This window comes from Triticum dicoccoides, chromosome 4A (assembly GCF_002162155.2).
Source record: "Triticum dicoccoides isolate Atlit2015 ecotype Zavitan chromosome 4A, WEW_v2.0, whole genome shotgun sequence".
NCBI classification, from domain to species: Eukaryota; Viridiplantae; Streptophyta; class Magnoliopsida; order Poales; family Poaceae; genus Triticum; species Triticum dicoccoides.
The window spans coordinates 594,894,615-594,921,440 of NC_041386.1; positions in this window are offsets into that span (position 1 = coordinate 594,894,615).

Genomic DNA, 26,826 nt, shown 5'->3' on the forward strand with positions numbered 1-26,826 from the left:
CAAAGGGAACAACGTATGTTGTTATGCGGTCTAACCGATAAAAGATCTTCGTAGAATATGTAGGAGCCAATATGAGCATCCAGGTTCAGCTATTGGTTATTGACCGGAGATGTGTCTCGGTCATGTCTACATTGTTCTCGAACCCGTAGGGTCCGCACGCTTAAGGTTACGATGACAGTTATATTATGAGTTTATGCATTTTGATGTACCGAAGGTTGTTCAGAGTCCCGGATGTGATCACGGACATGAAGAGGAGTCTCGAAATGGTCGAGACATAAAGATTTATATATTGGAAGCCTATGTTTGGATATCGGAAGTGTTCCGGGTGAAATCGGGATTTTACCGGAGTATCGGGAGGTTACCGGAACCCCCCGGGAGCTATATGGGCCTTAGTGGGCCTTAGTGGAAGAAGAGGAGAGGAAGCCAGAGCTGGGCCGCGCGCCCCTCCCCCTAGTCCGAATAGGACAAGGAGAGAGGGGGCCGGTGCCCCCCTCCTTCTCTCTCTCTCTCTTTTCCCCCTCATTGAATCCTATTCCAATTAGGAAAGGGGGGAGTCCTACTCCCAGAAGGAGTAGGACTCCTCCTGGCGCGCCTCTCCTTGGCTAGCCAGGCCCCCTCTCTTGAACCTTTATATACGGAGGCAGGGGCACCCCTAGAGACACAAGTTGATCCACGTGATCATATTCTTAGCCGTATGTGGTGCCCCCTTCCACCACAGTCCTCGATAATATTGTAGCGGTGCTTAGGCAAAGCCCTGCGACGGTAGTACATCAAGATCGTCACCACGCCGTCGTGCTGACGGAACTCTTCCCCGACACTTTGCTGGATCGGAGTCCGGGGATCGTCATCGAGCTGAACGTGTGCTAGAACTCGGAGGTGCCGTAGTTCCGATGCTTGATCGGTTGGGCCATGGAGACGTACGACTACATCAACCAAGTTAACGCTTCTGTTGTCGATCTACAAGGGTACGTAGATCACACTCCCCCCTTCTCGTTGCTATGCATCACCATGATCTTGCGTGTGCGTAGGAATTTTTTTGAAATTACTATGAAACCCAACAATGTGTGTGTGGTTTATACAAGGATGCTAGGCTATTTTCACTCTAGGTATGTCCCTGGTGCCAGTGGCACGCGAGCGGGAGGGCCTTGAGAACTCGTGTCATCTTGTCCGTCTCTTCTCTACTTATGACTACATACATATTCTGTAAAAATGATAGGCATCAAACTATGTGTCATTTCTTGTCCTAGTGGTAGCTATGTGTTGTTGGATCGACATGAAGCCTTCTCGGTACTCCACGTATTGTGCAGGTTTCATAATGTCATATCAACATTCCATCCAAGGCATTGCGTATTTATTATCTTTGAAAAAGAAGCATCCCCTCTCATGGATATATAACACCCTCTGCCTCCTCGGTTTGCTTCAATCACACTACTAGCTAGATTTGAATAAGATGTTCTCTCTTCCTCCACCCACCCATCATCGGATGTTGAATATTCAATCACATTGCAGATTACACTATCTGGAAATGAGAGGCATCGGGAACAAACCCTTCCATTATATGTTGAACAATAGAAGAGTTGGCTTTGCACTACGCTCACAAATAGGAGGACCATGTGCCGAAGTGCATCGATCTTCAAGTCAAGCGGCACCAACACGTATAAGTGAAGGTTTCAAAGGGCATTCACCTTAACCCCTTTACAATATAAAGGGGCTAAAATGAGTAGCTTATCAAACATTGCCCCAAGTCACTCTTCGAGGGAGACGTGGGGGTCTATTCTAAATGTGATGGGAATGTTTGCGCTAAGCATTCCAAATAATTCAAAAAAACATGTAGTCATTGGATGTTTTTATGAGCAATTTATATATATTCCTTAAATGGATACCAATATTGCATAAACTAGAAAATATAAAATAATGCAAACCTACAGGCAAAAGTAAAAAAAATGAAACAACTTTTGAAATCAGTAAACCAAGAACAGAGAGAATGACTACTTGGACTTTTTCTATCGTTTCGGTTTCACTTAGGATCTTGTGCTCATCTCGGTACAAAATGAAACACTTATGAAGATCTAAAGGCTCTCATGCCTGCCTACTTTTTAGGCTTCGGCCCTTCACTATTTTCAAAAAGACAAGAACAACTTGAAAATTTCATAATGTTCATTTCGGTGCACCCCTGAAGACGAACTGAGAATAAACAACAACTCAAAAATATCGTACGCTATGTGCCATGATGATACTAGTTGTGGTATATCAAATCGAGTGTCATAAATGCTCTAAGTACAAGCATCGTGGGGTGCAATCGATTATAGCATTATAAGGTCTGTAAGACATGGTAAACATTACATGGCATGTACCACCACACGGCCAAATGATGTGTCACACATCTCGCAACTACTTGTTGTCCCTACACCAGTACATTCTTATACTATATCCAACAAGAACAAAAGAACGAAACACGAAGAAAGAAGACATATAGATTGTGATCATGCATATCCGCACGCGTACGAGCATGACCTGTCGCCATTCGGCTGGTTAGAGCTTAGTTGATGTCTCCTACTGTCGTGGCCATGCTAGTCTGTTATCTTTTTCTTGATTGTGTTTGCCATTCTTTCATCATGATTTTGCTTGACGTAGCTTAGATCATGACCCGGAGCTTTGTTGTGCTCCATTAGGAAAACCGCCTTTCTAACTTCCTCCTTAGAAAATGGACCTGTTAGAAGGCTATTTTCTGCATCAGAAACTTGCGGGATGTCATCTATTCGAGACTCATCCATCGAGAAGTTTCCTTCCTCAGGGGTTCCAAATAGATTTTTGTAATAATTAGTTATATAAGACTTAAGTTGCTCACGCCCTTCAATCGTGCCCTCCTCCTGATGTAGGGAATGAATAAGTTTCTTCCGGTGTCTACCATTGGCGACACCATGGAAATATCTCGTATTCGAATCACCTTTCAGGATAAACTAAGAGTTTGAGTGCTGGTACCACTTAAGTTCCTCCTCACGTAGCATGTGAGCTAACTGGGCATTCGATTGACTCTTGATCTCTATTTCATGCTCAGAGAGAGGTCTAATCTCTGCCAAAGCTTCTAAATCATCAATAATAGATGAAAGATGAAGCTTTTCTTTTTTGAGGCCCGCTGAGTTCTACCAAAACTTTTGGGATGTCATCAAACATGATCTCCTACTCCTGTTTGGCTGCCTTCACGTTGGCCAACTAGAGTTGTTTCGATTAAACTTTGGTGAAATTATTTTATTACCTAAGGTTAATGAGGCTAAAAGGATACAACAGTATCGGCCAATCTGCCTCCTTAATGTCAGTTTTAAAATCTTCATGAAGGTTGCGACAATTAGACTACATTCGGTTGCTGAACATGTGGTTCGTCCTTCTCAAACTGCTTTCATGCAAGGCAGAAACATCCTAGATGGGGTTGTTGTCCTTCATGAAATAGTCCACGAATTGCATCGGAAAAAACTGAATGGGGTAGTTCTTAAAATCGACTTTGAAAAAGCTTATGACAAAGTCAAGTGGTCTTTTCTTCAACAGACTCTCAGAATGAAAGGATTTTCTGCAGAGTGGCGTGCAATGATCCATAGCTTCGTGACTGGAGGTAGTGTTGCCATTAAAGTCAATGATGACATTGGTAACTATTTCCAAACGAAGAAAGGATTGCGACAAGGTGACCCAGCATCGCCCATGCTATTCAATATAGTGGCAGATATGCTAGCGGTCATGATTGAGCGTGCTAAGGTTGATGGCCAAATTGATGGGGTGGTGAATCATCTAATTGATGGTGGTCTCTCCATCCTTCAATATGCTGACGATACAATTCTCTTTATGGATCATGACCTCGAGAAAGCAAGAAATCTGAAATTAATTTTATCAGCATTTGAGCAACTCTCAGGGCTTAAGATCAATTTCCATAAAAGTGAATTGTTTTGTTTTGGCGAGGCTCAAGAAGAGGCCCATCTGTATGCTGACCTATTCGGATGCGGGTTGGGCCAGTTTCCGATCACTTATTTGGGGATACCGATACATTATCGGAGACTCACAAATGCTGAATGGAAATACATCGAGGAGAGACTACAAAAAAGGCTTAGCAGTTGGAAAGGTAAACTGCTATCTCTGGGTGGAAGGTTGGTCCTCATAAATTCAGTACTAAGTAATATGGTACTATATATGATTTCCATCTTCCAGTTGCCGAAAGGAGTATTACATAGATTGGATTACTTCCGATCGAGATTCTTTTGGCAAGGAGATAGCGTGAGAAAGAAATATCGACTGGCTAAATGGAGTGTGGTTTGTCGTCCCAAGGACCAAGGCGGGTTGGGCATTCATGACCTTGAGGTTAAGAATAGGGCCCTTCTCGGCAAATGGTTGTTTAAGTTATTGACGGAAGATGGTGTATGGCAAACCCTCCTTAGAAGAAAATATGTGGGTTCAAAGGCGGTATCACAAGTATACTGGAAGCCTGGGGACTCCCATTTTTGGGCGGGACTAATGGCAACGAAGAAACATTTCTTCCGCTATGGGTCCTTCTTGATTAAGGATGGATCAGAAATTAGATTCTGGGAGGATAAGTGGCTAGGTAATGCTACACTCCGTGAACAATATCCAACTCTATACAATATTGTGCGTCACAAGGGTGATACTATCGCCAAGGTTTTGGAATCATTTCCGCCAAATGTGACGTTCAGAAGGGATTTAATTGGACCTAGACTCCAATCGTGGAACATACTACTCCAGCGGTTAGCCACGGTACAGTTGTCACAAGGGTCAGATGTATTTCGCTGGAACCTACATGGGAATGGGAAATCTCAGTGGATTCTATGTATAGAGCTTTGATCCAGTCTGACGTACCAGTTGATAATAATAAGAAGATTTGGAAGATGAAGATACCTCTTAAGAATAAAATATTTGCATGGTATCTTCGTCGCGGAGTCATTCTTACTAAAGATAACCTTATTAAGAGGAATTGGCATGGAAGTACACAATGTGTCTTTTGTCCGCATGATGAGACAATAAAACATTTATTCTTCCAATGTAAATTGGCTCATTCTATATGGTCAGTCATCCAAATAGCGCTTGGCTTGTATCCTCCTTGTAGTGTTGCTAATATATTTGGCAACTGGCTACATGGGATTGATCACAAGTTTAGAACTCTTATCAGGGTGGGAGCACTTGCCGTGATTTGGTCGCTTTGGCTATGTAGAAATGATAAGGTTTTTAGTGATAAAAGTACTTCTCTTATGCAGGTTATCTACAGATGTATCGGGACTCTTCGTTTATGGTCCTCTCTACAATGAGTGGAGAATCGAGACCTGTTTATGGAGGTGTGTACACGATTGGAGGCTTCGGCGAGGGATATTTTTATCCAACGTGGGTGGCAGCATGATCTTAGGATTGGGCCACCTTCAGTTTAGGCGTTATACAGATTTCTTTTTCCTTGTATATCGCCTTATTCTTTTATTTTGCCTTGGTGTGAGAACTTTGTTGGCTGTGTGTATCTTAGTTATGCAGAGGCCGGGTGTAATGCTTAAACCTTTTAAGTAATAAAGCGCCCCTTTTCGAAAAAGCTTAGATCATGACTACTTTTCTTGCTCTTCTCAACCAACTAATAACTCTTCAGAGTTCCATTTGTGACTCCACAATCTATTATTCATGTTTCTGAATAAAATCATATGAATTACATAAAGAAATATTTCCTATCCATAAACTTTGGGTGGTGTAGCATTGTACAAGATGAGTCAACATGCTAGAAACACACCAACATTGGTTGATTGTTGTTGATTCTTACTAGGAACTTTTCTATGCATATGTTATCAACCATGCATGTTGAGTTAGGATTGACTTGATCAAATGGTCCTTGCATCATGAAGTTATCAAACAATTGCATATCTTTCTCAATCAATGTCTTTGTGTGGGATATCAACACTTGTTGTCTACCTTGGTTGGTTCTAGATTTTTGTTATCCTTTATGTCCTGTGGAGAAAAGTGACCATGTGGGCATGCATGGGGACCCTCTTTGAAATAATGTTGTTTGTATATATTTACATGAAAGAAAATATGTTGAATAAGAGTAATTCAAAATTGAGAATAAGTCAACATGTTAGAGCAACTCCAATGGGCCGACCCAAACGGACGGCGATTTTGTCCGCTTTTTGTCCGTTTGGGTCGGCCAGGCGGACACGAACGTCCGCTTCCGCGTTTGGGTCGGCGCGTGCGCCCAACGCTAGCGCGACCCATTTTGACGGCGCTAGAAAAAAAAGAATGCATGCATATTTAAAATAAAAACAACATTAATTAAACATTAAAGCCGGCCACGAAGGCCGGCGGGAGTCCACGCGTCCACATTTGCATTTAAGTAAAATAAAAACAAACTAAACTACGAGGCAGCGCACTACCCTAGGCATCATCGTCATCGTCCTTGGCGTCCGTTAGGTCGATGATCGTCGGTGTCGGGCCGGTCCAGGAGAACGCCGAGTTCCAAAGGGCGTTCATGTCGGGCGTGGATTGTTCCGGTGCCGGCACGGGCTGTGCAGCCGCCTGTGCCGCCGTGGCCTGGCGTGCCTCCTCCTCGGCCTCGCACTGCTCGCCCTCGGCGTCGCGCTCGAGCATCTCGAGGTACTCGCCGTGGCGACGCTCCTCGGCCAGCCGTATTTGGTGCCAGTGCTCGAGGTACACCGCCTCCTGCGCCGACGTCGCCCCCACCCAGACCGGCAGAGCGCTAACCCACTCGCGCACTACTCCCCTCCAGGAGTAGCGCTCGATGGGGACGGCTCTGGCTCCGGTTCCGATTCGGCTTTCACATGGGAAGGCGGGGTCACTGGCGGCAGGACGCAGTCGCCCGCCACGGAGAGGGCCATGGCCTGCACCATGGCCGCCTCGTACGCTACCTCCTCTTCCTCAGCCGCCGCACCGCTCGTCCTCCTCTGTCTCCCGATAGACCGCCGCAAGGGCAGCATGGTAGGCGGCCTCCGCCGCCTGGTCCTCCTCGCGGATGATGAGCGGGGGCGGTGGCACGGTGCGATCGACTTCGTGGACGCTGTGTCGCCTCGCCTCCTCGTGCTCAATGGCGAACCAGCGTGCCCAGTTGGGCGAGTCGGAGGCGTAAGCAGGGTCGCGGCGCTGCTCCGGCGTCGCACCTCCTCCGCGTGCGCCATAGCCGACCGCGGGGCCGCCAGCACCGGGATCCTCTCCGAATCCAAGTGACAATCGTGCGGCAGGGTGGCGTCGGGGTACGGGAGAGGCACATGATGTTGCCAGCGCCACTCCGCCTAGTGCACCAGCACATTGACGCGATGCCTCGGCCGGCGAGCTGGCGCCAGCGGAGGCGGGAGAAACTCCGGGGGAAAAGGGATGGCGGGCGACTTACCCTTGGCCTTGCTCCTGTTGCCGGCGCCGGAGAAGAGCCCCATTTGGCACAGCTGGGATGGCTAGGGTTGGCTAGTGATGACCCACAAGTATAGGGGATCTATCGTAGTCCTTTCGATAAGTAAGAGTATCGAACCCAACGAGGAGCAGAAGGAAATGATAAGCGGTTTCCAGCAAGGTATTCTCTGCAAGTACTGAAATAAGTGGTAACATATAGTTTTGTGATAGGATAATTTGTAACGAGCAACAAGGTGGCCCAATCCTTTTTAGAGCAAAGGACAAGCCTGGACAAACTCTTATATAGAGAAAAGCGCTCCCGAGGACACATGGGAATATCGTCAAGCTAGTTTTCATCACGTTCATAAGATTCACGTTCGGTACTTTGATAATCTGATATGTGGGTGGACCGGTGCTTGGGTACTGTCCTTACTTTGGACAAGCATCCCACTTATGATTAACCTCTATTGCAAGCATCCGCAACTACAACAAAAGTATTAAGGTAAACCTAACCATAGCATGAAACATATGGATCCAAATCAGCCCCTTATGAAGCAACACATAAACTAGGGTTTAAGCTTCTGTCACTCTAGCAACCCATCATCTACTTATTACTTCCCAATGCCTTCCTCTAGGCCCAAATAATGGTGAAGTGTTATGTAGTCGACGTTCACATAACACCACTAGAGGAGAGACAACATACATCTCATCAAAATATCAAACGAAGACCAAATTCACATGACTACTAATAGCAAGACTTCTCTCATGTCCTCAGGAACAAACGTAACTACTCACAAAGCATATTCATGTTCATAATCAGAGGGGTATTAATATGCATATAGGATCTGAACATATGATCTTCCACCAAATAAACCAACTAGCATCAACTACAAGGAGTAATTAACACTACTAGCAACCCACAGGTACCAATCCCGGACTTGGAGATAGGAATTGGATACAAGAGATGAACTAGGGTTTTGAGAGGAGATGGTGCTGGTGAAGATGTTGATGGAGATTGCCCTCTCCCGATGAGAGGAGCGTTGGTGATGACGATGGAGATGATTTCCCCCTCCCGGAGGGAAGTTTCCCCGGTAGAACAGCTCCGCCAGAGCCCTAGATTGGTTCCGCCAAGGTTCCGCCTCGTGGCGGCGGAGTTTCGTCCGAGAAGATGGCTTCCAGATTTTTTCCCATCGAAGGACTTCATATAGAAGAAGATGGCCGTCGGAGGGCCACCAGGGGGCCCACGAGGTAGGGGGGCGCGCCCCCACCCTCGTGGGCAGGGTGTGCCCCCGGTGAACTTCTTCCGCTGAGTATTTTTTATATATTCTGAAAACGTCTTCCGTGAAGTTTCAGGACTTTTGGAGCTGTGCAGAATAGGTCTCTAATATTTGCTCCTTTTCCAGCCCAGAATCCCAGCTGCCGACATTCTCCCTCTTTATGGAAACCTTGTAAAATAAGAGAGAATAGGCATAAGTATTGTGACATAATGTGTAATAACAGCCCATAATGCAATAAATATCGATATAAAAGCATGATGCAAAATGGACGTATCAACTTCCCCAAGCTTAGACCTCGCTTGTCCTCAAGTGAAAGCCGAAATTGAAAAATATGTCCACATGTTTAGAGATAGAGGTGTCGATAAAAATAAAATACGGACATGAGGGCATCATGATCATTCTTAGAACAACAACTTATATAATTCTTGTCATATGATTTCTTATGCTAGAGTAATAATTCAATCACAATTTCAAGTATGAATCATAAACTTCATTGACAACTAACAAACTATAATCTCAGTCATTGGAGCAATTGCAATTTATCATAACATAGGAAAGAGTCAACATATAAGAGCTTTTCAGCAAGTCCACATACTCAACTATCATATAGTCATTCACAATTGTTGACACTCACGCAATACTTATGGGTATGGAGTTTTAATCAGACACAGAGAAAGATAGGGGCTTATGGTTTTGCCTCCCAACGTTTTACCTCAAGGGTAATGTCAAAAATGATAGTTCATGAAAACTCACATCCAATTAGCCATATATACCAGGATCTTTCCAACATACTGTGCTTGCCAAAGGATAAAATGTAAAAAGGAAGGGTGAAGATCACCATAACTCTTATGCAAGGTAGGAAATAAAAGTAAAAGATAGGCCCTTCGCAGAGGGAAGCAGAGGTTTTCATGCGCTTTTATGGTTGGATGCACAAAATCTTAGTGCGAAAGAACGTCACTTTATATTGCCACTTGTGATATGGACCTTTATTATGTAGTCTATCGCTTTTATTTCTTCCATATCACACGGTCATATAAAGCTTATTTCTCCCATACTAATAAGTCATACATATTTAGAGAGCAATTTTTATTGCTTTGCACCGATGACAATTTACTTGGAGGATCTTATTCAATCCATAGGTAGGTATGGTGGACTCTTATGGCAAAACTGGTTTAAGGGTATTTGGAAGCACAAGTAGTATCTCTACTTGGTGCGATGAATTTGGCTAGCATGAGAGGGAAAGGCAAGCTCAACCATGTTGGATGATCCATGACAATATAATTTATCTCAGATGTAAGAAAATATAACCCACTACGTTGTCTTCCTTGTCCAACATCAACTCTTTAGCATGCCATATTTTAATGAGTGCTAACAGTCATAAAAGATGTCCAAGATAGTATATCTATATGTGAAGACCTCTCTTTCCTTATTACTTCCTATTAATTGCAACGATGACCAAAACTATGCTTGTCAACTCTCAACAACTTTTATTCATCATACTTTTTCTATGTGAGCTCATTATTCTCCATGAGATCCACATGATCTCTTTGTTTCTTTTTATTTATTTCTCTTTTCTTTTATTCACTTAGGACCATGGCTAAAGAATCAAGCCCTTGACTCAACACTAATCTTTATTATATAACTCACGGACTCGATTACATAGAGGAATTATAAAGCAAAACTCACGACTAGATCATACTAAGAACTTTTATTCTACTAGATCAAGATATTACCAAAAGGACCGAACTAAGAAAATGGTAAAGATAAAAGTGATGGTGATATGATACCGGGGCACTCCCCCAAGCTTGGCAGTTGCCAAAGGGAGTGCCCATACCAGATACTCAATTCTTCTTTGTTGGTGGAGAAGGTGATGGTGTTGTTGATGGCGTAGGCTTGTCATCCTTCTTCCAAGGCATAGGCTCACCATCATAGAAGGATGATCGAGTCTCCTGAAACCTCAAATCTGCAGCCAAACTCATCCTCTTGAATCTATATTCATACTCACAGGTTTGATTTTGCAGGTCATAGATCTGGGCTTGGAGGTGCTCGTTTTTCTCATGAAGTTTGAAGATGGCCTCCCCAATGTCCTTGACGTCCAGCTTGTGGTTGTTGGTGAACTCCATGATCATAATGTGATTGGAATCGAGTCCACGCTCCACCATCTCCTGACACTTGAAAACTTCTTGCTCCAATGCCTCGAGCCTTGCCTCCGTGCTTCCGGTCTTCCTTGGTCCCTCAACATCGCAGATGTGCAACAACCCCTCACACATCTCAATGGTTTGAGGGTGTTGCAGCACCTCCGCGAGGTATGGGTTGATGACCTTCTCAAAGAACTGGTCCTTGGGGGCGCTTGAAGAAGACATGATGACCTAGATCTGTCAGAAAAACAGCTCGAAACAAAGACAGGAGATTTTCGCGTGATACGGGAGTCAAAACCTCCGGGAGATTATATAATGAATTTTTACCGACCAAAATACCTGTCGTGTAAGAAAACGGAGTCCGGAAAGCGCACGAGGTGCCCACGAGGTAGGGGGCGCGCCCAGGGGGTAGGGCGCGCCCTCCATCCTCGTGGAGGCCTCGTGTCCTTCCCGGGCTGCTACTTATTTTTCTATTTTTCTAAATATTCCAAAACAGAGAAATATTGCCTTAAAAACTGTTTTGGAGTCGGTTTACTTACCGTACCACATACCTATTCCTTTTCGGAGTTTGGAACGTTCCGGAAAGTGTCCCTTATGTATTCCTCCGGGGTTATGGTTTCAATAACATTGGTTTCAACATTTATGGGATTACCTGAGATATAATGTTTGACTCTTTGACCGTTCACCACCTTCGAATTTGTGCCTTCGAAATTGTTGATTTTTATGGCACCGGAAGGATAGACCTCCTCGATAACGTAATGACCTTCCCATTTAGAGAGAAGTTTTCCTGCAAAAAATCTCAAACGAGAGTTGTATAGCAATACATAATCACCTACATTAAACTCACGCTTTTCTATCCTTTTATCATGCCATCTTTTAACTTTTTCTTTAAACAACTTGGCATTTTCATAGGCTTGGGTTCTCCATTCATCGAGTGAGCTAATATCAAATAACCTCTTCTCACCGGCAAGTTTAAAATCATAATTGAGTTCTTTAATAGCCCAATATGCCTTATGTTCTAGTTCGAGAGGTAAGTGACATGCTTTTCCATAAACCATTTTATATGGAGACATACCCATAGGATTTTTATATGCAGTTCTATAGGCCCATAATGCATCATCAAGTTTCTTGGACCAATTCTTTCTAGATCTATTAACAGTCTTTTGCAAAATTAATTTGAGTTCTCTATTACTCAATTCTACTTGGCCACTAGACTGAGGGTGATAAGGTGATGCAATTCTATGATTAACATCATATTTAGCAAGCATTTTACGGAAAGCACTATGAATAAAATGTGAACCACCATCAGTCATTAAATATCTAGGGACTCCAAACCTTGGAAAAATAACTTCTTTAAGCATTTTAATAGAAGTGTTATGATCAACACTACTAGTTGGAATAGCTTCTACCCACTTAGTAACGTAATCAACAGCAACTAAAATATGTTTATATCCATTAGAGGAAGGAAAGGGTCCCATATAGTCAAAGCCCCAAACATCAAATGGTTCAATAACGAGTGAATAATTCATAGGCATTTCTTGACGTCTACTAATATTACCAATTCTTTGACATTCATCACAAGATAAGACAAACTTACGGGCATCCTTGAAGAGAGTAGGCCAATAAAAACCAGATTGCAATACCTTATGTGCAGTCCTATCTCCAACATGGTGTCCTCCATAAGCTTCGGAGTGACACTTGCGTAGGATATGTTCCTGTTCATGCTCAGATACACAACATCTAATAACACCATCTACTCCTTTATAAAGATGTGGGTCATCCCAAAAGTAATGCTTCAAATCATAGAACTTTTTCTTTTGTTGATATGTGAAACTAGGTGGTATGAATTTAGCAACAATATAATTAGCATAATCAGCATACCATGGAGCAGTATGAGAAGCATTTATGACATTCAATTGCTCATCAGGAAAGCTATCATCAATAGGTAATGGGTCATCAAGCACATTTTCTAACCTAGACAAGTTGTCTGCAACGGGGTTCTCAGCTCCCTTTCTATCAACAATATGTAAGTCAAATTCTTGTAGCAAGAGAACCCATCTAATAAGTCTAGGTTTAGTATCTTTATTTTTCATTAGATATTTAATAGCAGCATGATCAGTGTGAATAGTTACTTTAGAATCAACAATATAGGGTCTAAACTTATCACAAGCAAAATACAACTGCTAAGAATTCTTTTTCAGTAGTAGCATAATTTCTTTGAGCATTATCTAGGGTTTTACTAGCATATTGAATAACATTTAATTTCTTATCAACTCTTTGCCCTAGAACATCACCTACAACATAATCACTAGCATCACACATAATTTCAAAAGGTAAATTCCAATTAGGTGGCTGAACAATAGGTGCAGAGATCAATGCTTTCTTAAGTATTTCAAATGCTTCTACACAATCATCATCAAAAACAAATGGTATATCTTTTTGTAATAAATTAGTCAGAGGCCGAGAAATTTTTGAGAAGTCCTTAATGAACCTCCTATAAAATCCGGCGTGACCAAGGAAACTTCTTATACCTTTGATGTCCTTGGGGCATGGCATCTTTTCAATAGCATCAACCTTGGATTTATCAACTTCAATACCTCTTTCAGAAACTTAATGCCCCAGGACAATACCTTCATTAACCATAAAGTGACACTTTTCCCAATTCAAGACAAGATTAGTTTCTTCACATCTCTGCAAAACTCGATCAAGGTTGCTCAAGCAATCATCAAAAGAAGATCCATAGACGGAGAAGTCGTCCATGAAAACCTCACAAATCTTTTCACAAAAGTCAGAGAATATAGCCATCATGCATCTTTGAAAGGTAGCAAGTGCATTACATAAACCAAAAGGCATACGTCTATAAGCAAAACTACCAAAAGGGCAAGTAAAAGTAGTCTTTGATTGATCTTTGGCTGGCACAGGTATTTGAGAGAAACCAGAATAACCATCTAGAAAGCAAAAATGTGTATGTTTGGATAGTCTTTCTAGCATTTGATCGATAAAAGGTAAGGGGTAATGATCCATTTTAGTGGCCTTATTTAATTTGCGGAAATCAATTACCATCCTATAACCTATAATGATCCTTTGAGGAATCAATTCATCTTTATCATTAGGAACGACAGTAATACCTCCCTTCTTAGGGACACAATGGACAGGGCTTACCCACTGACTATGAGCAACGTGATAGATTATACCTGCCTCAAGCAACTTTAGTATTTCCTTTCTTACCACTTCTTTCATTTTAGGATTCAGCCGTCGTTGATGATCACGAACTGGTTTAGCATCTTCTTCCAAATTTATTTTATGTTGACATAGAGTGGGACTGATGCCCTTAAGATCATGAAGAGTATACCCAATAGCAGCACGGTGCTTCTTCAGAGTTTTCAATAGTCACTCTTCCTCATGCTCTAAAAGGTTAGCACTAATAATAACATGATATATCTTTTTCTTATCAAGATAAGCATATTTAAGAGTATCAGGCAACGGTTTAAGCTCGAACACGGGATCACCCTTGGGTGGAGGAGGATCCCCTAGGATTTCAACAGGTAAATTGTTTTTCATATTAGGTTCCTGTTTAAAGAATACTTCATCTATTTCCCTTCTTTCATTCATAAACATATCATTTTCATGGTCTAGCAAATATTGTTCTAAAGGATCACTAGGAGGTACATCAATAGAAGCAAGACAACAATTTCATCCTTACTAGGAAATTCTTCTTCACGGTGTTGTCTACTAAATTTAGAGAAATTAAATTCATGAGACATATCATCTAAACCGACAGTAACAACATCTCTTCTGCAATCTATGGTAGCATTAACAGTATTCAGGAAAGGTCTACCAAATATAATAGGACAAAAGCTATCTTGTGGGGAACCAAGAATAAGAAAATCTGTAGGATATTTAGTTTTCCCACACAAGACTTCAACATCTCTAACAATTCCCATTGGTGAAATAGTATATCTATTGGCAAGTTTAATTGTGACATCAATATCTTCTAACTCAACAGGTGCGATATCATGCATAATTTCTCTATATAGGCTAATAGGCATTGCACTAGCACTGGCACCCATATCACATAAGCCATGATAACAATGATCTCCTATTTTAACAGAAATAACAGGCATGCCTACCACAGGTCTAGGTTTATCTTTAGCACACTGTTTAGCAATTCTAGCAGTTTCATCACAGAAATAAATAACATGCCCATCAATATTATCAGACAAGAGATCTTTAACAATAGCAATATTAGGTTCAACTTTAACTTGCTCAGGAGGTGTATATGTTTTAATATTGCTTTTACGAACCACAGTTGAAGCTTTAGCATGATCCTTTATCCTAACAGGGAAAGGTGGTTTCTCAACATAAGCAGTAGGAACAATAGGATCATTATAAGTGATAATCTTTTCTTCAACTTTAATAGGTGCAGCTACTTTTACTTCTATGGGATGATGATATTTAAACCACTTCTCCTTGGGGAAAGAAGCTACTATATCAGAGTAAGTAGCAAAAGATTCACAGAAAGAAGCTACTATCTCAGAGTCAAGTCCATATTTAGTGCTAAATTTACGAAAAACATCGGTATCCATAAAAGATTTAACACAATCAAACTTAGGTGTCATACGTGACTCATTACCTTCGTCGAGGTCCCAATCTTCAGAGTTGCGTTTAATTCTTTCCAATAAATCCCATTTGAATTCAATAGTCTTTATCATAAAAGAGCCAGCACAAGAAGTATCGAGCATGGTGCGATTGTTATCAGAAAGCCGAGCATATAAATTTTGAATAATCATTTCTCTTGAGAGCTCATGATTGGGGCATGAATATAACATTGATTTAAGCCTCCCCCAAGCTTGAGCGATGCTTTCTCCTTCGTGAGGCCAATATATATATATATATATATATATATATATATATATATATATATAATTGCGATCACGATGAACAAGATGCATAGGATAAAACTTCTGATGAAATTCCAATTTCAATCGTTTGTAATTCCAAGACCCCATATCATCACATAGCCTATACCATGTCGATGCATCTCCCTTCAAAGATAAAGGGAAGACCTTTTTCTTAACAACATCTCCAGGTACACATGCAAGCTTAAATAATCCACAAACTTCATCCACATATATTAGATGCTTATCAGGATGCTTTGTTCCATCTCCTATAAAAGGATTAGCTAGCAGTTTTTCTATCATACCCGAAGGAATTTCAAAGCAGACATTTTCATTTTTAGTAGGTTCAGTAGGTTGAGGAGCAGCTCTTTGCTCTACTGGCCGGGGTGAAGATACCCCGAACAAGCCCCTCAGAGGATTACTTTCCATAGTAACAAGTGATAGTAAATTTCAGCACACTATATAATTTTTTCCTTACCAAATTCCACCTACCAAAGGCGCTTCACTCCCCGACAACGGCGCCAGAAAAGAGTCTTGATGACCCACAAGTATAGGGGATTGAAAGGACATGCGGTGCCCCCATGTGTGGTTTTGGTAATTGATGACAATCTCTATGGACTAACAGTTGCCTTGAGTTATATTTGAAGCATTTGTCCATAGGATTGTCTTGAAGTCCATGTGTTGGTTTCAAGGAGTTTATGAGATGGCCAAAGTGCTTTTCAAGGAATTATCGAAAGATTGGTCATGTGTGAGTTGAGATGGCCAAAGTGCTTTCAAGGAATTATCCAAAGATTGGTCATGTGTGAGTTGAGATGGCCAAAGTGCTTTTCAAGGAATTATCCAAAGATTGGTCATGTGTGAGTTGAGCTTATTACAAGCATGTCTTGAAGAAGAAGATTGTGTGATCATTCATGTTTACCTTCAAGACACCATCCAAATGAAGAGAGTTGGAAAGATTCAATGTTGATCAAGACTAAGTCAAGAGTGAATCAAGTTGATCAACTCACAAAGCGTAGAAGAAGTACCGAGAGGGATCAAGTGATCCCATGGTATGGTAAGCATTGTCCATTACGCTTTGTGTACTAACCCATGGTTTACGTGAGAGTTCTTTGTGGGGTTAGGTATGTTTCCATGGTCTTGCGTCAAGAGGAAGATCTCATACAACCCATGGAGGATGACATCAAGTGGTGATCGTCATCAAGTTTGTAGTGTGCAAGTTCAAGTGGAGCAACTCGAAGAGTGGCTCACCCATAATGGAGTATGGGGGAGCAATCAAGCTTGAAGCTTGCCGTCCATTGTGGTGTCAATGGAATTTTGAAGATGTGCCAAAGAGTGGCTCACCCATAGTGGAGTATGGGGGAGCAATCAACTAGTCTTCATCGAGCCAACACAATCAAGAAAGGTGGTCCAACTTGAGGAAGTCAAGATCGTCATAATCTAGCTCAAGTGGACTATGTGCAAGGTAAAGGTTTTCCCTTGATAGGTTTTCTATTTTATCGGTCTCATAGTGGTAGTTGGGAGACCGGGTTGTAGGATCGATTGCCGTACTATCAAGGGGGGCTCTCTAGGGAGTAGCTTGATTGTATCATTAGTCGAGAGCTCAGACCATTGCATCCTTGCATCATCTTTCTTGGTTCTTGTTTGGTTCCATTTTTGAGTCTTAGAGCTTATGGTCATCTTGATGACAAGCTTGAGTTCATCGAAAACGGAGTTCGCATGCATCTTCTATGATGTTTTCGGTGTTGGAGGTTTTACCGGTCTTATCCGAGGAAGGGTTCTCACCATTTTATTATGGTCCTTTTATCATTTGATTCTTATTGATATTTCTCTCAATATTGTGTTAGCCCTTGTCGTTAGCTTTCCAACAAACTTGATTTCATAGAATTCGGAGCTCGTATGCGAAAGTTGTGGCTGTTTTGATATTGCCTGTTTTACACAGAGAGGTTGTACCGCCCCATGGAGAGGTTGTACCACTTGACCGGTACAACCGGTGTTTGGAGCGGTTGTACCACTCCAGAATTGGTCCGGAGGTTGTACCGGTCATGTACCGCTCTACCACCGGACTGGTCTCTATTGCGGTGCGTTTGTTGGGCGGTTGTGGGCCAGTTGTACCGCTTAGTGCCTGTTACCGCTTGTACCGGTGCTCATAGAGGTTGTACCGCTCCTATGTTGTTCTGTACATAACGGGCAGATTCGTGGGGACCTATTTAAGGGGGTCTTCTTCCCCAATGGTTCCCCATCTCTTGAGCTCGTTTTTGCCCCCATTGTTGACCTTCTTTGAGCTTGCTAACTCTCAATCCCTCCATGGATTCTTGCTAGTTTTTGAGGGAAAAGAGAGAGGAGATCTAGATCCATATTTCCACCAATCACTTTCTCCTCTATGTGAGGGGAACCCCTTGGATCTAGATCTTGGAGTTCTTAGTGTTCTCCTTCTTGTTCTTCCTCTCATTTTTCTCCCTAGCATTAGTTGCTCCGGTGGGATTTGAGAGAGAATGACTTGGGCACTCCGTGTGCCCTTGCCATTGCATTTGGTGCATCGGTTTGAGTTCTCTACGGTGACACGTGGAAGTGAAGTTTGAGAAGCTTATTACTCTTGGGTGTTTGGACACCCTAGAGCTTGTTCCTCTTGGGTGCCTTGGCGCCCTAGACGGTTAGTGTTGTTCGGAGCTCAATCATTATGGTGTAAAGCTCCGGGCAAGCGTCGGGGTCTCCAATTAGGTTGTGGAGATCGCCCCGAGCAATTTGACGGGTGAAAGTGCGTTATATCGACTAGAGGGGGGGGGGTGAATAGGCGATTTTTATGAAAGTCTTCAAAACGTGGGAGTTATGAAGACAAACAGCAAAGATTATGCCTATTACTATGCAGCGAGAGTTAGATTACACTAGGCAAGCCATGGTCAAGTATTCAATAGAGTGAAAGCACAAAGACAAACAGCTGCAGTGTAATAAGGATCAGGTAGGAAGAAGTTATGAGGCCAAACAGATCATACATTCACGTTGTGAAGACAAAAGATAGAGCAAGCATGCAATGGCTTCACAATGAGTAACAGTAAGTAAAAGGAAGTGAAGATGGAACCAGTGACACATTGAAGACAATGATATGTTGGACCAGTTCCAGTTGCTGTGACAACTGTACGTCTGGATGGAGCGGCTAGGTATTTAAACCTTAGGACACACAGTCCCGGACACCCAGTCCTGAACACGCAGCTCAGGACACCAAGTCCTCACCGTATTCTCCTTGAGCTAAGGTCACTTAGTCCTCGCCCAATCACTCTGGTAAGTCTTCAAGGTAGACTCCCAAACCTTCACAGACTTCGTTCACTGGCAATCCACAATGTCTCTTGGATGCTCTGAACGCGACGCCTAACCGTTTGGAGGATTCACAGTCCTCAAGTGTAATAAGTCTTCAGATCACACAGACAAGAAGACTTAAGTGATGCCCAATTTGCTCTGGCTCTAGGTGGTTAGGGCTTTTCTCCTCACTAGGAATTTTCTCTCAAAGGCTTCGAGGTGGGTTGCTCTCAAATGACAAAAGCCGTGCACTGAAATCTGAGCAGCCAACCGTTTATGGTTGTAGGGGGTGGGCTATTTATAGCCACTTGGCAACCCAACCTGATTTGTCCGAAATGACCCTGGGTCACTAAGGAACTGACACGTGTCTCAACGGTCAGATTTCAAACTCTCATGGCAAGTTTACTTGGGCTACAAGCAAAGCTGACTTGTCCGGCTCTGGACAAGATTCGCTCTCATTGTCTTCACTCGAAGACATAGGTTTTTGGTTTAGGCATCACTTCAGTCATTCTGACTGGTTCTCCTGGACCCCACTTAACAGTACGGTGGTTCCTATGACTCAACACAAAAGAAAAAGAACTATGAAAGATCTAAGTCTTCGAGCTCCATATGCTTCATAACGTGTCTTCTTTTGTCATAGTCTTCAATGTGAATATCTTCATATACCACATTTGTCTTCAATGTCTTCATACATTTTTAGGGGTCATCTCTGGTAGTAAAACCGAATCAATGAGGGACATCTACCTGTGTTATCCTGCAATTCTCACAAACACATTAGTCCCTCAACTAGGTTTGTCGTCAATACTCCAAAACCAACTAGGGGTGGCACTAGATGCACTTACAATATCCCCCTTTTTGGTGATTGATGACAAACTAGTTGAAGTTTTCAACGGGGAATATAGTGTGTGAAATTGTAAAGGATAAGGAATTGTCTTCATAAGTTGCAAGGGCTCCCCCTGAAGATGTGCATATAAGTTAATTTGCTTTTGGAATGCAAATGCACATGGCAGGTTGTACTTGTGGACATCCACTTCAGCTTATGATGACAATCCACTATGCATGTGAAAGTATTTCAAGACAATGACATGCATAATGGAAAATGGACGTCTGCAGAATGAGATAAGTGCGGAATTTATCGTCGCACATGCGGAATTTATCTTCGCAAACAGGGTGGCAAACAAGTAGCAGACGACCATCGTGTTTTAGTGTTACAACTCAAAGAACCAAATGAAGCAAAAACGAGAGTTGTAAGCACGAAGCAAAATATAGCAAAACATAAAGCACCCACCCATATGGACCCGCTTGAAGACTATCAACCCATATGCTTCTCCCCCTTTTGTCAGCAAGGACCAAAAAGGTTTGAAGATATAGAGTTTCTACTCGTTCCTAGGAGCAGCAGGGTCGTTGGAGGTGTTTGGCGGTGCAGAAGAGCTTGGAGGTGCTGAAGCAGGTGGCGGTGATGTAGCATCGTCTTCTTCATCAATGATTCTGGTAGTGCCTGTGGCAGCAGATGAAGAAAACTCAGAGTCTTCAAGTGATGGTGTGTTGCGCATCACAGCCCTTCTAGGAGGTGTGGTGTCAAACTTAAATCGCTTTGTGAAGCCATCCTCTTCAAGTTCAGCTTCTGTACATATCATTGATAGCCCTTTCCATGTACGATGACAGGTTTCATGAGTGACGAAGGCATTCTTGGTGGCAAGATTTCGAAGACGATTAACATCCACCAAGAGGCTTTTCGTCTGACGCTTTAGCCAGTCGTGATGCCTATCTTGCTTTTGGTGAAGGGCCACAAGAAGCTCTCGGTCAATGAGGGCACGAGCATGCTTCTTGGGTCTTTGAGCATTTGTGCTGTCTGTGGCTTCAGTAGATGCTGGGCGTGGTGCACGTGTAGTTCCAGCCAACGGATACACCCTAGATATGGCTTCAACACCTTCAACATTCTGCGTGAAGCTCTGGTGTTCTGCATTCTGAAGATTTAAAGGTTGCTTGGCTGGCTCAGGATATATGGCTTCAGCAGAGGTATCCACATCTGGCAAGAAGATCCGATGGTTTCGGGCAGAGAGCTAATGCGAGATCGCAGAGTGCAGTTTGATCAGCCTCACCACCCAAGGAGCATAGAACTTCAAACCAAATAAATCTGAGCCTGACGCTGCAAGTTGGCGTATGAAGAAATCCTGTGCGTTGAAGCACTTGCCATGAAGGATATAGAATATGAGAGTCTTCATTGCACCCTCAATCTTGGCATGTGGAGAGTGTCCCTTAATGGGCCAGAGAGTCTGCCGGATGATGTGATATATGGTCCTGGGCAGGTACTCAAGGTCTTCAACGAAGAACTCAGTTGGATAGGGTGCATCATGGGGCAAAGGCTTCATCATTGAGAGCATGTGACTCATATTTGGTTCAGGCCTCTGGAATATGCTCTCAATAGCTTCAGCATGTAGTTGACAACCTTCCTCGAAGAATTCGCCAGGAGTGGGCAGGCCGGTGAGCTCAATGATATCAAATGCATTGGCTTCATGATGGACATTGCCGGTCATCCACTCCATGACCCAAGTCTTCGGATCTTTGTTGTATCCTTTAATATGGAGGGTGGCATAGAACTGAAGCAGAAGCTCTTCATTCCAGTGCTCTTCATCAGTGACAAACTGCAGCAGACCCACTTGCTTAAAGCAATCCAAAGCTTCCTCTAAGCAGGGCAGACCAGCAATGGCTTCAACCTCAAGGCGCTTGTGCGGTAATATGCGACCTTGGTTGTATAGGATGCATGAATAGTAGCTGCACTGTGGATAGCTCCAGAACCTATCTGATGAAATCCTTTCCCTTGAATAGGGGTTCTTGGAGCTGTTGAAGAATGTATTGTCTGCCTTGAAGCTATTGATATCAAAGGAGCCAGGTGCTGATGCAGGATCTGGGAACCTTGGCAGCCTTGGGAATGGCTTCTGGACATGAGGCCTGTGCTCAATATGGTAATCAAATTGAGGACCTGCAGCAGGCTCAGGGACAGAAGTGTCTGGATCAGTAGCTTCGCTGTCTGCTGAAACTTTTGGTGGGGAGGGCTCCACATTGGCTTCAGTGTTGGTTGTGGCAGCCTCAACATTTTCAGCCTCCACTTGTGTAGTTGGAGGGACAAACTCAGGCACGTTCTTCTGGAGAACTGCTTCTTCTGCGGCTGATGCAGCCGAAATGTCTTTAGTATGGACTTGAGGCCTTGGACCTTTGCAAAGCCTGCGGAATGCAGACGACGCCTGTGGGGTTGGAGTGGGCTGGGCCTCAATGTCTTCTTCCTCTTGAGGGCGATGCGCCCATGACGCATCTTGTGCAATTGGCGTCAGAGGATGACCAATGCTGATGACTTCGCTTGTTTCAAGCTGAGGAAGGGCTGCATCATCTTGTACATTGTCCTGGTGACCAATGTCTTCAGCAGCGATGGGGTCGGCTGCTGGAATGTCTTCAGCTTCAGGAGCCTCTGTGGGAGCAGGCTCATGAACTATCAGCTGACGTTCTTCGTTGGGGTGAACCATAGAGATAGGTTCAACCATCAAGGGCTCTGTGGGAGCAGCCCGAGATTTCTTGATCTTTCGCTTCTTCTTGCTAGGGGCAGTAGGAGAGGCTTCAGAGCTTTTCCTTCTTCTGGCTTCAGCCTCAGCAGTTCTTGTCTTCTTAAGCTCTGAAGCTGTTGACCGGCTCTTTGGCTTCGAGCCAGTCATTGCAGTTGGGAAGACAATTGGAACTGCTTCTTGCCTAGGTGCCTCTGGTTCAGCCATAGCAGGCTTCTTCTTCTTCTTCGCGGCCATCTTGGGGTCGATGCCAGGACGCCCAAGTGCCTTGCGCTTCTCGGCCTCATTGTAGGCCTGCACACATCTGTCTGCCAAAGTCTTCATTCGCTCACGTGAACCTTGAGCTTCGGCATGCTTCTTCAGAAAGTTTTCTTTTAGCTCGTGCAACATGATCTTGAAGTTCTTCACTTCTTGCACGCTGAGCTTGGCCATGTGCTTCTTGAACTGAGCCTTTTCAAAATCAATTTTATGCTTCAGTTCAACAATGCGCTGGGCAATTGCAAGTTCTGAAGCAATAGCGCCCTGGAAGGCGACGCTGAGGCCGACATGCAGCTGCAGATCTTCGAAGCTTATGTTCGTTGTGGCAAACCATTCGTCGATGAAGTTGTGGATGATGGCGACATCAAAGAGAGGCAAATTATTGAAGATTTCAGCTTCTTCTTTGCTTTTGATGAGCTGCTCTAGAGCGTCATCACCAAGATCTTCATCACTTGATAGATCAATGGCTTTGCTGCACAGAATGGCAACAACTGTGAGCTCTTTGCCGGTGTGTGGCTGGGGCACCTTGGCCTTCTGGGGCTTGGAGACGCGGGATACGTCTTCAGACTGCACACTGTCTTCAGGAGGTGCAGTTGCCAATGGCTTCTCCCTTGAGATTTTTGATGAAGGGGCTGGCTTTAAAGCTTTTGGCTTCTTGGACTGCTTTGGCTTCGGTACAGTGGGAGCTTCATCAGACTCAGAGTCAGCTGGAGGGTCATTCACGGCAGTCCCTTGGACTAAGATGTGGGTGATGAGGCCCTCAAGGTTGGCAAACGGACCGATGATATTGGGTTCTGCGTAGCTTGTGCCATCTGCCCTTGGTGCGGAGGGGCCAGGGTTGAAGTCTAACCCAAATTTCTTCTTGTTCAGCTTCGCTGATTGTTGGGCAAACTGAAAGTTGCGCTTGAAGAGATTGTCGTCACGACACCAGAGGAGTGATGATGGATGCACATCATCAGGCTGTGGTCCTCGGACCATACATGGGTAGAAGCCTTGAGCAATGGCTTCATCTCTGGTCCTGGGTATGAGATTCTTGTAAAGGATGTCCCCCCATGGTTTCTTGATGGCACTTTTCTCAGCATACTCCTGGGTGACGAAGCGGTATTTGAACCATTGTTCTGCCCAATAGCGTCGAATCCATTGGATTCGGGTCTTGCGCTGCCCATAACTCTCTTCAGGATCTGTTTTATACATTTCTGCCAAGTCTTCAGGCAGATCTTTGGAAGTTCCTTCACGTCTCTGTCTGCCCCCCTTCCTTGCTGCTGCTTCTGAAGCCATAAACTTTAACTTGAAAGGCTTCAAAACTTTCAAATGCTTCAAAGGCTTTCTTTTGCTGGACCAACAGGAACTGGCTTCAGGAGAGTTTATGTGATGCTGTAGGAATTCTACAAATGAATGCAGATTATGAGAACCGAAGGATTCTCCCATGGACATGTACCTGTGACAGCATTAAGGTGCGAGGGAAGGGGAAGAGGTCATATGCATTCTCAGAAGGTTTTGAAGATTAATCAGTTTAGAAGACATTGACCTCATCGTGCGAAGACATTCACTCATAGATAAGAAGTTGGTTCCAGATTTGTACGAACCCACAGATCAGTACAAGTGAGGAATCTAACTACTTTATGAAGCACAAGTGAATACTAGGCATGTTATGAGATGCAGATCGAGAGATCTAACTTGTGTGAAGATAAACTTCTTATGGTAGAAAGTGACCGAACCATGAGATCAAAAGGGGCTGTAAAAAGAAGTTTTATTTACCACACTTGGAACTGCTAGACGGAAGTGAGAGATGATGCCGAGCAGTTCAGTCCTCCATGCCCTAACTTGGCGACGAAAGACACCTATGGCGACGGCGGAGAGAACGATGTCCGCGGTCGGCGTGAGGACGTCGTCGGAGAGGTTGCGGCAGCGAAGCGCTTTGTCGCCGGCGTCGTCGAGAGCTAGCGGTGGCGCTAGGGTTCGTGCGAGGATGGAAGAAGGAGATAATGACCGTGGTAAGTGTGAATTTATAGGCTCAGGGGTGGCACTGTGCTATTACACAGGTGCCCCTAGCGATTCGCATCTGAGGAACCCGTGGCCTGTTTGCGGAAGTCTGGGGTTTGTTCCACGTCCCACGCACGCCTGGATTGTCGGGCGGTCGTTCCTGCTTCTCCGGATTTTATGTGGTTGAATGAGCATTGAAAACGGACTTTATGGTTGTCTCTTTATCTTCTGCTGACAAGGACTCAGTGAAGACATTCGACAGTTTCAATAGAATGCATTTGACTTGGAGAGATAGAATTTGAGATAGAAAGCATAGAGAGATTAGGGTCCGATCACATTCACTTAGTTCAAAAGATTCAACCAAGAAGACATAGCTATAAGTGAATGCTGTAGAGGAGAGAACACTAGTATGTATACATCTATATAATCAACATAGTGAAGATAATCATGAAGACATGTTGAGTTCGAAGCCAAACCAAATGTGAAGATATTGCAAGGTAATGCCATGAGTGAAACACTTCAAAATGGAACGTTTGGTGGTGGCGTTACCCACCGTATAGGAAGTATTAGACCCAGACACGGCGCACAATTATCGTGGCGCTCCAAAGTCAAATTCCACATTAATGTATTCACACTTAGAATGTATGTCTTCATTGATTGAAGATATACTTTACTTTGTGTGTTGCACATCTAAGTCATCATATGCATAAGTGTTAGGATGTGTGCCTGATCACAGGACATTTGAGGATTCCAGGATATTTAGCTCACACCGTAACTTGCAAAACCTCTTCTCATCCAAGGGCTTGGTGAAGATATCTGCCAATTGCTCTTCAGTGTTGACGTGTATGATATCAATGTCTTCCTTCACAACATGATCTCTGAGGAAGTGATGACGAATTTCAATGTGCTTTGTCTTCGAGTGCTGAACTGGGTTGTTGGCAATCTTGATGGCGCTTTCGTTGTCGCAGTAAAGTGGCACTTGCTTCAGATGAATGCCATAGTCCTTGAGTGTTTGCTTCATCCACAGAAGCTGAGCGCAGCAAGATCCAGCAGCAATGTATTCAGATTCAGCAGTGGAGAGAGATACACAGTTCTGCTTCTTTGAAGACCAACATACAAGTGATCGTCCCAGAAAGTGACATGTGCCTGATATAGACTTGCGATCAACTTTGTCACCAGCATAATCAGCATCCGAAAATCCAACCAAATCAAACTCTGAGCCCTTTGGATACCATAATCCTAGAGTTGGGGTGTGAGCCAAATATCGAAGAATTCGCTTCACAGCTAAGTGATGCGACTCCTTTGGTGCCACTTGAAATCAAGCACACATGCAAACACTAAGCATAATATCTGGCCTAGATGCACATAAATAAAGCAAAGAACCAATCATGGAGCGGTATACCTTTTGATCGAACTCTTTACCATTGTCGTCAGGACCTAGATGATGTTTGGCTGGCATTGGTGTTGTGAAGCCTTTGCAGTCTTGCATACCGAACTTCTTCAGGCAATCTTTGAGATACTTCTCTTGAGATATGAAGATGCCATTGCGTTGTTGTCGTATTTGAAGACCAAGGAAGAACTTCAGCTCCCCCATCATGGACATCTGATATTGCTCTTGCATCATATATCCAAACTCTTCACTGTACTTCTGATTGGTGCAGCCGAAGATAATGTCATCCACATATATTTGGCACACAAACAGTTCACCATCATATGTCTTCGTGAAAAGAGTGGGATCCAGGGAACCAGGTATGAAGCCTTTGCTCTTCAGGAAGTATTTGAGTGTGTCATACCAGGCCCTAGGGGCTTGTTTGAGGCCATACAGTGCCTTGTTGAGCTTGTATACCATGTCAGGATGTTTTGGATTTTCAAAGCCAGGCGGTTGTGCAACATACACTTCTTCTTCAATCTTGCCATTGAGAAAGGCACTTTTCACATCCATTTGATATAGAAGTATGTTATTATGATTTGCATAGGCCAGCAGTATGCGTATGGCTTCAAGCCTAGCCACAGGAGCAAATGTTTCATCGAAATCAATGCCCTCCACTTGAGTATA